Source organism: Dermacentor variabilis, chromosome 6, assembly GCF_050947875.1.
Source record: "Dermacentor variabilis isolate Ectoservices chromosome 6, ASM5094787v1, whole genome shotgun sequence".
NCBI classification, from domain to species: domain Eukaryota; kingdom Metazoa; phylum Arthropoda; class Arachnida; order Ixodida; family Ixodidae; genus Dermacentor; species Dermacentor variabilis.
Window position 1 is genome coordinate 67,560,523 of NC_134573.1, and position 9,306 is coordinate 67,569,828.

Here is a 9,306-nt window from a genome sequence, read left to right on the forward strand (position 1 = left end):
TGCGGATCCGGATCACGAGACTGAAATAATCAGAAGAATAAGAATGGGCTGGGGTGCGTTTGGCAGGCATTCTCAGATCATGAACAGCAGGTTGCCATTATCCCCCAAGAGAAAAGTTTATAACAGCTGTGTCTTACCGGTACTCACGTACGGGGCAGAAACCTGGAGGCTTACGAAAAGGGTTTTACTTAAATTGAGGACGACGCAACGAGCAATGGAAAGAAGAATGATAGGTGTAACTTTAAGGGATAAGAAAAGAGCAGATTGGGTGAGGGAACAAACGCGAGTTAATGATATCTTAGTTGAAATCAAGAAAAAGAAATGGACATGGGCAGGACACGTAATGAGGAGGGAAGATAACCGATGGTCATTAAGAGTTATGGAATGGATTCCAAGGGAAGGAAAGCGTAGCAGAGGGCGGCAGAAAGTTAGGTGGGCGGATGAGATTAAGAAGTTTGCAGGGACAACATGGCCACAATTAGCACATGACCGGGGTAGATGGAGAAGTATGGGAGAGGCCTTTGCCCTGCAGTGGGCATAACCAGGCTGATGATGATGATGATGATGAGTGCCATACATTATGGTTGACAGTATCATCCTAAGCCTTAGCCTACATGGCTAGTTATGTATCCATGCCCTAAAGGTCAGCATAAGTTACAATCCAATGCGAAAGCAAAAATGGGTATTATTATACACATGATTTAAACTGATGTTTTAGAGATGGAACAGTATTTGGAACTTTTCTACTGGCATGCTTTATTGGCAGTGCAGTGAAACTTCCGAAATTGATTTATTAAGGTGTTTCTTCACTTTGAGGTCACAAGGTGCCCAGGAGTGCCCAAGCTACTGCTTTTCGCCAGTGAGTGCTGGCATGTGCAAAACCACAGGCAGTCCTGAATGGTAAACTGAAGAGACCCAGTGCCAATGGAGACTGGTTGCACCATTCAAACCTCTCTCCCAATTTCTTGCGTCATCCATTCATTCAGAAGACACCTCTCAGTTTTGGCAGCAATCTGTGTAAAGGTTTCTTTTATCATCACTGCCACAAGATGGTAGGTGGCATTCTCAGTGCTGTGCATATATGTATTGTTTGAGAGTAAAGAACACAGTTTGTTGCCAGCTGTCACAATTGGCTTGAGCAGGCTGAGCCTGCTCGCTGCCAACATACCATAAAATACCGCAGAAGTGTCCGCCCCCCTTTCACTGAAAATTGGGTTAATCTAGATATGGATGCTTGTCCGGTTGAAGCAGTAAAAACTCAGATGGTGCCCAACGTGCCCAACGAAAAACTTCTGAAGCAGGGCTACGGTGACTACGGAATCGAAGAAAGCATTCTTATTTTCAAATGGTAAATGATGGTGTGCACTAGCGCCTACTCATCGTCCCTGAACTAAGCGAACAACTCTTCCATGTCAGTGCAGAATAGGAGGTCAATGCATTCATCGCTGACACTCGCGTGACTTGAACAGACCTGCGTGAGCAGACCTGTGAACAGCAGCTGCAATCATGCTCTATCGAGACCTGTCTCGCAAAAGCCCTGCGACATATGAATTTTCTTTCAAGGACTGTTCATTGCCACTCCACATTACCTCCACCCCCATTTATTTTTATTTGTTTATTTATTTACAATACCTTACAGGGCCCAGAGGCCATTGAGCAAGGGGGATGAACAAGGATATTATAATAAATGCAAAATATACAGGTCAAAAAAAGGGAAAGGGAAAGCATTGCACAGGGCCAGTACTAAAAAGCAGCAACAAACATAAGAGCAAAGTACACAAAATATTTGAAGTATATAAATACAGCACAAATGTCTGACACGTGACTCAAGAAAAAAAATAAAGCAGGGGTTCCCGAACGCACAATAGCCAAAAAGTACGATATTTTATACAAGAGAAGGTTTAACGTCACGATGTCACTTGAAAGTATTTGCACAGCTGATCTTGGAATGATTGATGGTTGCATATGGATGCAATATTATCGGGAAGATCATTCCAAATAACGATGGCACGTGGAAGGGCTGATGAATTCAAGGCTTGTGTTCTTCCGTATATGCGCTTGATGCTGTACTGATTATGTAAACAGCTCTAAATGCGTGACGGCGCTTCTAGAGGTAACGCAGATTGCCTGGTGCAGTGGCAATATTTATGAAATAAGCATACGAGAGTGATTGAACGACGAATATGTAATGGTTGAAGAGATATATCAAGTTTGATCTGTGTTTCGCTCGAAAGGGGCCTGTAGTTATATGTAATGAAGCGAGCGGCTCTATTTTGCACGTATTCTAGCAAGTTTATTAAGTAATTTTGATATGGGGACCATATGGAAGCTGTATATTCTAGCTATGGCCGCACAAGTGTTAGAGAGGCTAGTTTTCGAACATTGCTGGGGGAATTCCGCAGGTTCCGGCGCAGATACTACAGTGTCCTTGAAGCTTTCGCACCAATGGTGTTGCCATGCGTGGCCCATGAAAGATTATGCGTGAGATGAATACCTAAATACTTGTACAATGTTGCCTGAGACAATACCGTGCTATCTATGAGATACGAGAAGTTAGAATTGGTATGCTTGTGGCCTGAAAGAGATAACCTTCCATTTATTCGAGTGAAGTGTCATTGGCCATTTATTACACCAACTGGAAATTAGCTTAAGGTCACTTTGGATAAACTGGTCTTTGCCTTTCCGCCACAAGAAAGCGAATATTCCCGTCATCGCACCTAGCGGTCATCTCGTAACAACCACAATGGGGTGAATATTTCTGTTGATGCTTGCGCTTTGGAGGGGATGGCCGCTTAACATATAATTTTTAGAATTCTGAAGTTTTGGAAGTGTTAATACTGGGTGCTTGTGAGAAAGTGGCGGCTTCCACGGTATTTTATGGTAGTGTCAGAGGTGGGATCCTGCTTTAGAGCAACTGGCAGCTGGATGAATGAAAGGCATGACAAACTTCGTGCAAATGTGAATGGCATAATAGCTTAAAGGACTGCAATCATAAGCTTAAGGGACCGCAATCAAGGCTTAGCACTTCATCAACCCAACTTCCTATTTTTCCAGCATGAGCTCGGTCACCTTGGATGGGGCAAGACAGATGTGCTGGGAAGCCTTCTTACAAAATTTCTCATTTTACAGCAGAAGGGCGAGGCGGGCTAGTTCGTCGATGTTTATCTTCAATGGTAAGTGCAACAGATTATGAGAAGAAGACAAGTAGCGCACTGTACAAGCCCAAAAAACTTACTACTCAAATAACCCTCATCGAATATGCATTGAAAGAAAAATGTGGCAAATTTATTGTGCGAGATGTAATTATGCAACATGAATGTTTCATCATACACTATCACTACTACACTCCATTGAGTGGTTATCTCATCTACTCTTGTATTATCCATTTGGATGATGTGACACTGACCTGCATTTTGTTTACGTTTGTGTACTACCTGTCGTTTGTCAACATTTTATCATACTTACTTAGTCTAAAGCATGAATTCGCTGTTACTGCCCTTTTAGTGCTGTTATGTGCCACTGTCACTGCTGCAATTGAAGAGCTTCTTTTATTTCACCTATATTCTGTATTACATATGTATATTGTCTCATATATGTACATTTATGCATGGCTATAAATGTATATATAAGGGAGAGAGATTAAGTAATTGCGAAATTAGTGGGTTTTCTTCTGCGTCCTCACCATCTGTATCTCTAACGGAGGGAAGTACCAAATTATAATCATGCTGAGTAAAAATAACAAATCCCCAGGCTGCCTAAGAACAAAATAATCTTAAAACAGGTAGGAAGGCATGCAATAGACGAGTTGCAATGCCCGCAAGACAGCTTTCCTACACTAAAATTGCACTCACAATGATAGCGTGGTCTGCCCTCATAGCAATTGTTGTATGCAGTTTCCATTCAACAAACTGCCATGCTGCATGCCAGAAGCAGCATAGGACAACACCATTCAAAGGAAATAATAGAGTCCAAAAAGCGCAATAGAGTCAATGGAAAGACTACAAAGGGATCCAGCCTTGGTACGTAAGCAATCTCTAGAAGCCAAACAAGTGGCAGCGAACAATGCATTGCACATAACTTTTACAGCAAGGATGCGTTGTGCCACCACTGTGCATGAATTCTGGCAGTGCAAGAAAGCTGCCTTGCAGGATTCTGCAACTCATCCATAATGAGAAAAACAAAGGATGCACCGGCCTTTCAGTACTGGCTCGGCATCTCTAGTTGGGATAAATTAACTGCAGGCAATTTAGGTGGCTCGCATACATCATTGAAGTAGCTTGAATTCATGAAGCGGGTTAGGACTGAAACCATACCTTTGTAGAATGCAAATGAGTAACAATGTTCTACACAGAAGAACACGAGATGTACGACACATGCCCCTGCTTCACAAGGAGAATGGCGATGTGCACACAGTTTACACAGCGCTTAGAGGAAACAGAGAAATGAAATACGTTTTATACACACATAAAGGTGTTCAATGAACAGCAAACAAAGTATTTTCACCGAAGCATACGTGACAAGATATTATACGGGTGTAACACGGTGCACTTTCAATCGCAACCGTGCCTGATCGGGAACGCATTTTTCAGTCACAATTGGCTCCTTTGCGCACGCTGAGGAAGGAAGTCAATCGCTATCAATAATTTCTATCCAGATCGGGCTAGATCGAAATTGAAAGTGGCTGTGTGACACTGGTATTGGAGGTGATCCGTGTATAATGGGTAGTACTGTGATATCCCCAACCACATATTGTACTTATAAAGCAAAAATAGCTAATATTAAGACTGAGTTATCTGCAAGACAAACATTGCTTGTGTTTGGCCTTCATGAGGCAGCATGTCTTACTACATGCAGTCAAAAGGGGCACGGAGGCTAGCAGCAGATAGCTCAATGTCAACTCCTTCAAGATAAAACTGGAGAGATGCTGTTTGCCTACCGCCTCTCATTCTGCAAAGGCATGGGAGATGCGAGAAACACGTTGCAAAGTATTGAAAATTTACACGTAAGCCATGACTGCTGCTCTCAACATATGCAGCTTCCTGCAGGCGTCATAGAGACTGATGTTCGCTAAGGCATCCACTTGATTAACAAGAATTCTCATCTGAACACACACACACCACTGCAAACCAACACATATCACAGGCTATTCACTTCTGTGGTCACAACCAAGGAGGTTTTTAAAAAAATCTTGGGTGGAGACGGGCTATGATGGTTAAGCCAAATGCGACCTTCTTACTAGGGGAATCAGTTAATGTTAGCACATCACGGAGAGACGGAAGCATTTTCTTTTCGCTTCCAGCAGGTTTGACATGGCCAATTTTCCCACACTGATTATTCTTGATGTGCCTGTCTGTGTCGCAGGTTTTAGGATGAAACTTGAATGTGGTCACAACTTGTATGGCAGATCATGACATGACTATGCTAATGGCATATTCTAGCCAGAAACGACTGCTTCAATTTTTCAGTCACCCTAGAATTTATTATAAGAGAGCAAGACCAGTTGAACTGCCACTTTTCTCCACGTAGTTCAGCACACTTTTAATGAAGAAGTAGGGGAAAGCGCTGGCTTCACCTCTGCAGGTAAGAATCTGCAGAAGCTGTCACTCCAGAATATTTTTTTTTAACCTCCCTTCATCACAGCATGCGCCTAACTGGTTCTGCAAAGTGGCGCTCACTGACGGAGTGCTCAAGCGATCATTCACTCCTTACGAAATTACCTCTGCCCTTTTAGTGCTTCGTGTAATACGGGTGTCAAACGGTGCTCTTTTGATTGCGATTGAGCCCGATCCGGATCGAATTGCTCGGTCGCGACTGGCTTCCTTGCTCAATCTGCAGGAGAGAGCCAATCGCGGTCGAGAATTTCGATTCGGGTCGGAGTCAATCGCAATCGAAAGTGGTCGTGCGATACTTGTATAAAAAGCCGTACCACTGAAGGCTCCTGAACCTTAGTGAAATGGCAAGCCACCTCTCCTGGTATAGCTTAAACTCCAACTGAGAAGCCGTCAAAGCAGTAAGCATTGAATCCCAAGTCAAAGAGAGCCGAGGCGACTTCGGAACCACTTCATGTCCGATTATATCGGTTTCTTTTCAACAGCTTGAATGCTACGTGCGCAAAGGGGTGCACGTGCTATGCTACAACAAAATCAATAAAAAGATGCACCGATGGCAGAGGCAATGCCCCGCATAGTGGTTGTGGCCACGGTATCGGTCGCGATAAGCAGAGAGGCGCGGCCCCAACAGAGGAGAGTACACACTGGAGGCGACGCAATGGCGAAGATCTTCCGCCAGCCCCGCACACAGGCGCGCCCACGTCTGCGCTCTCGTCCGCCCCCACGACTGTTTATGCCGCGGTCGCAGTGCAGGCCTAAGCTGCGGCGAGCAGCTGGCGTGCACTACGGGGCTTCGGGTTACCGAAGCGCCCGGCGCGATGCCTCCCCCACAATCGGCTCGCGGCCTGCCGAAACAACTTCGCCGGAGCATTCCTCGGCGACTGAGGTCATTCGCTCAGGCCCGTTCACAAGAAGCGGCACCGGCATACACCGTGGAGCCGAACCCGGCGGCGAGCAAACAGCTCACACAACGGCGCTTCGAAAGCCGATCGCATTCCTTGCATCGAAGCAAGCCTAACCCTCAGGCACGCCGAAGGCGGCGACTGCCCTGCGCGTGCATCGGCTGCTGTTTGCCCGCTCGTGCAGCCGGACAAGCGCGAAACCGGCGCGTTCTCCACGTGCGACAAAGCTCGCGTTCCTCCAAGGTCTCGCTTGGACACTCACCAGCACTGCCGCAGCTGCTGCCTCAATCCAACGCCGTTCGATCCGCCATAAAGTAAGCGTTCTAGCAAGCGACACAGTTCAGAGATGCACAAGCAAGCCGCCCAAAGGATGGGCGACGGCGGGGGAGGGCTGACCGGAAGGGCTCCCCGTCCTCTCTATGTGGAGTCGTTCCGTGCAGTCGCTGCTGCTCTCTCATCATCGACGCTTACCCCGCTTCGCGGAGACCACTCGCACCAATGCGCAGTTTCTGCGCTAGCTAGCCCTGGGTGGCGCTGTAGCCGCGGAGTTTCTAGGAGTTTCGTGGAGTTACGGTAGGGGCTTTCTCCAGGAATGAAAGCGGACTTCCAGCAACTTCGCGGATGTGTTCGGCGGATGTCATTTATATCTTTAAGCACGGACGAGCCGCGGCAACGTATGCAGCCGTGTCCGCGTGGCTGGTCATCGATTGAGGTAGTACTTGACTGTACTTATTTTACCGCTCATTTAGCAGCGACTCGCGTGCTGGCTGCCATGCTCTTCAAAAGAAGATATCTCCGTCGCGCTCAGCTCACAATCGTGAAGTCCCTCATGAACTCAAATCAAATCAAATATATGTATTTAAGGACAATGAAAAAACTTTGAAACATCCACATTTCTTAATCTTTTATCTTTGTTTATTATTTTTGCAAGAGCCGGCAAAAGAAGAGCGTATGAGCACTACGAGGCTTTCAAAGTGTTCTATCAACCTCATATTCATAAACACCCTTCCCCGTATGCCCAATGTAAACAGCTCCACAAGACGAGGGTAACATGTACTCTACGCTACGCCACTTTACAAAGAATTGTTATATTGACTGGCGGAGCACTTATCGCTAATGGGATACCATCTATTTTAGAGTTATTGGGGGAGGGGGGACATGCCTCCAATTTCTCTTCCTCTCTCCCTCTCTATGTATACATATCTAAAGTGCGAGAGAGAGTTCCTTGACAAAAGCAGGACTCCGGCCGAAACGTTGGAATAAAGTAAACGTTTTGCACATTATTCGCCCGTTCTTCTTGTATGCATTGAGAGAGCTATTAGTGAGAGTTATCTTTGTCATTGGCAGACAACTGGGCTCTATAACGTGGAACTATTCCGATATGTTTTTATTCCAATCTCCTGACGTCAAATTTGCGCAATTTGCGGCGGGTGACCGCCCGACGCAAGCATCGGGCGGTCAGCCGTCGGGTTGTCTGAACAGACCAATCAAACGCTGTCCTCGTTCATAGGAGGTCACTTTTGTTTGCTTGAAAAACGAACAATATTGCCTACACTGAGCGTCTTTGTCTTATCTAACTGGCTGCAGCAAGAGACGAGGAGCACGCTCGACTGGAGAGGGATTTAATTGATAGGGCCGAGCCACTGCCACTGCACTGAAAATCGATAACCGGATGAAGAGGGTGGTGCCGACGTCTGCGATTGGTCCGCTTTCCTTCTTTACTTAGCTTGGGATGGCTGGTCGAAAATCGCGGCGGCATGCAACAGAAGCTTAAGAATGACGCTGATACGGATGCTCAGCGAAGAATAGTTGGCAGAACGAGGTCGTAAACGCGCCTAAAGTGCTCGAAAACGTTACACAGCCACGGAAAAAGTTTTCTTACACATAAATAAACCTATGCTCTCCGTCAGGTGCGAGTAGACAGTGCCTGAGCGATCGACAGCAACCATCTTTTGTTCGTTTCGGAACGGGGTAGCCTTCGGCTATTCAGAAGAAAATTCAGTTTTGTTCGGCATATTAATGCATCTTTGACGCGTACACGTCACTTTGACGCGGTGAGTTCTTACGGTTTTGCGACGTCGCGTGACAGGCAGGTGAAGTGGGTGCAGCCCGAAAACTTTTGACCAATAGCCGAGGAATAACACCGCAAAGGCGTCGAATCAGAAATAACTTTTTTTTATCAAATCATGCATAATCAGGGTGCATATCATCATCATCATCATCAGCCTGGTTACGCCCACTGCAGGGCAAAAGCCTCTCCCAGACTTCTCCAACTACCCCGGTCGTGTACTAATTGTGGCCATGTTGCCCCTGCAAACTTAATCTCATCCGCCCACCTAACTTTCTGCCGTCCCCTGCCACGCTTCCCTTCCCTTGGAATCCAGTCTGTAACCCTTAATGACCATCGGTTATCTTCCCTCCTCATTACATGTCCTGCCCATGCCCATTTCTTTTTCTTGATTTCAACTAAGATGTCATTAACTCGCGTTTGTTCCCTCACCCAATCAGCTCTTTTCCAATCCCTTAACGTTACACTCATAATTCTTCTTTCCATAACTCGTTGCGTCGTCCTCAATTTAAGTAGAACCCTTTTCGTAAGCCTCCAAGTTTCTGCCCCGCACGTGAGTACTGGTAAGACACAGCTGTTATACACTTTTCTCTTGAGGGGATAATGGCAACCTGCTGTTCATGATCTGAGAAAGCCTGCCAAACGCACCCCAGCCCATTCTTATTCTTCTGATTATTTCAGTCTCATGATCCGGATCTGCGGTCACTACCTGTCCTAATTAAGTAGG

The 9,306-nt window shown here is 46.0% G+C and overlaps 1 protein-coding gene across 1 annotated transcript in view; it reads right to left on the reverse strand.

The window, feature by feature from the left end:
* Dg (Dystroglycan) overlaps positions 1-7,012 on the reverse strand; it is a 54,720-nt gene extending 47,708 nt beyond the window's left edge. Inside the window, exon 1 of the mRNA XM_075695127.1 lies at positions 6,774-7,012. The gene's annotated coding sequence lies outside the window, so the exon portion shown is untranslated. The remainder of the gene's footprint in view (positions 1-6,773) is intronic.
* Between the last annotated feature and the right edge of the window lie 2,294 nt (positions 7,013-9,306).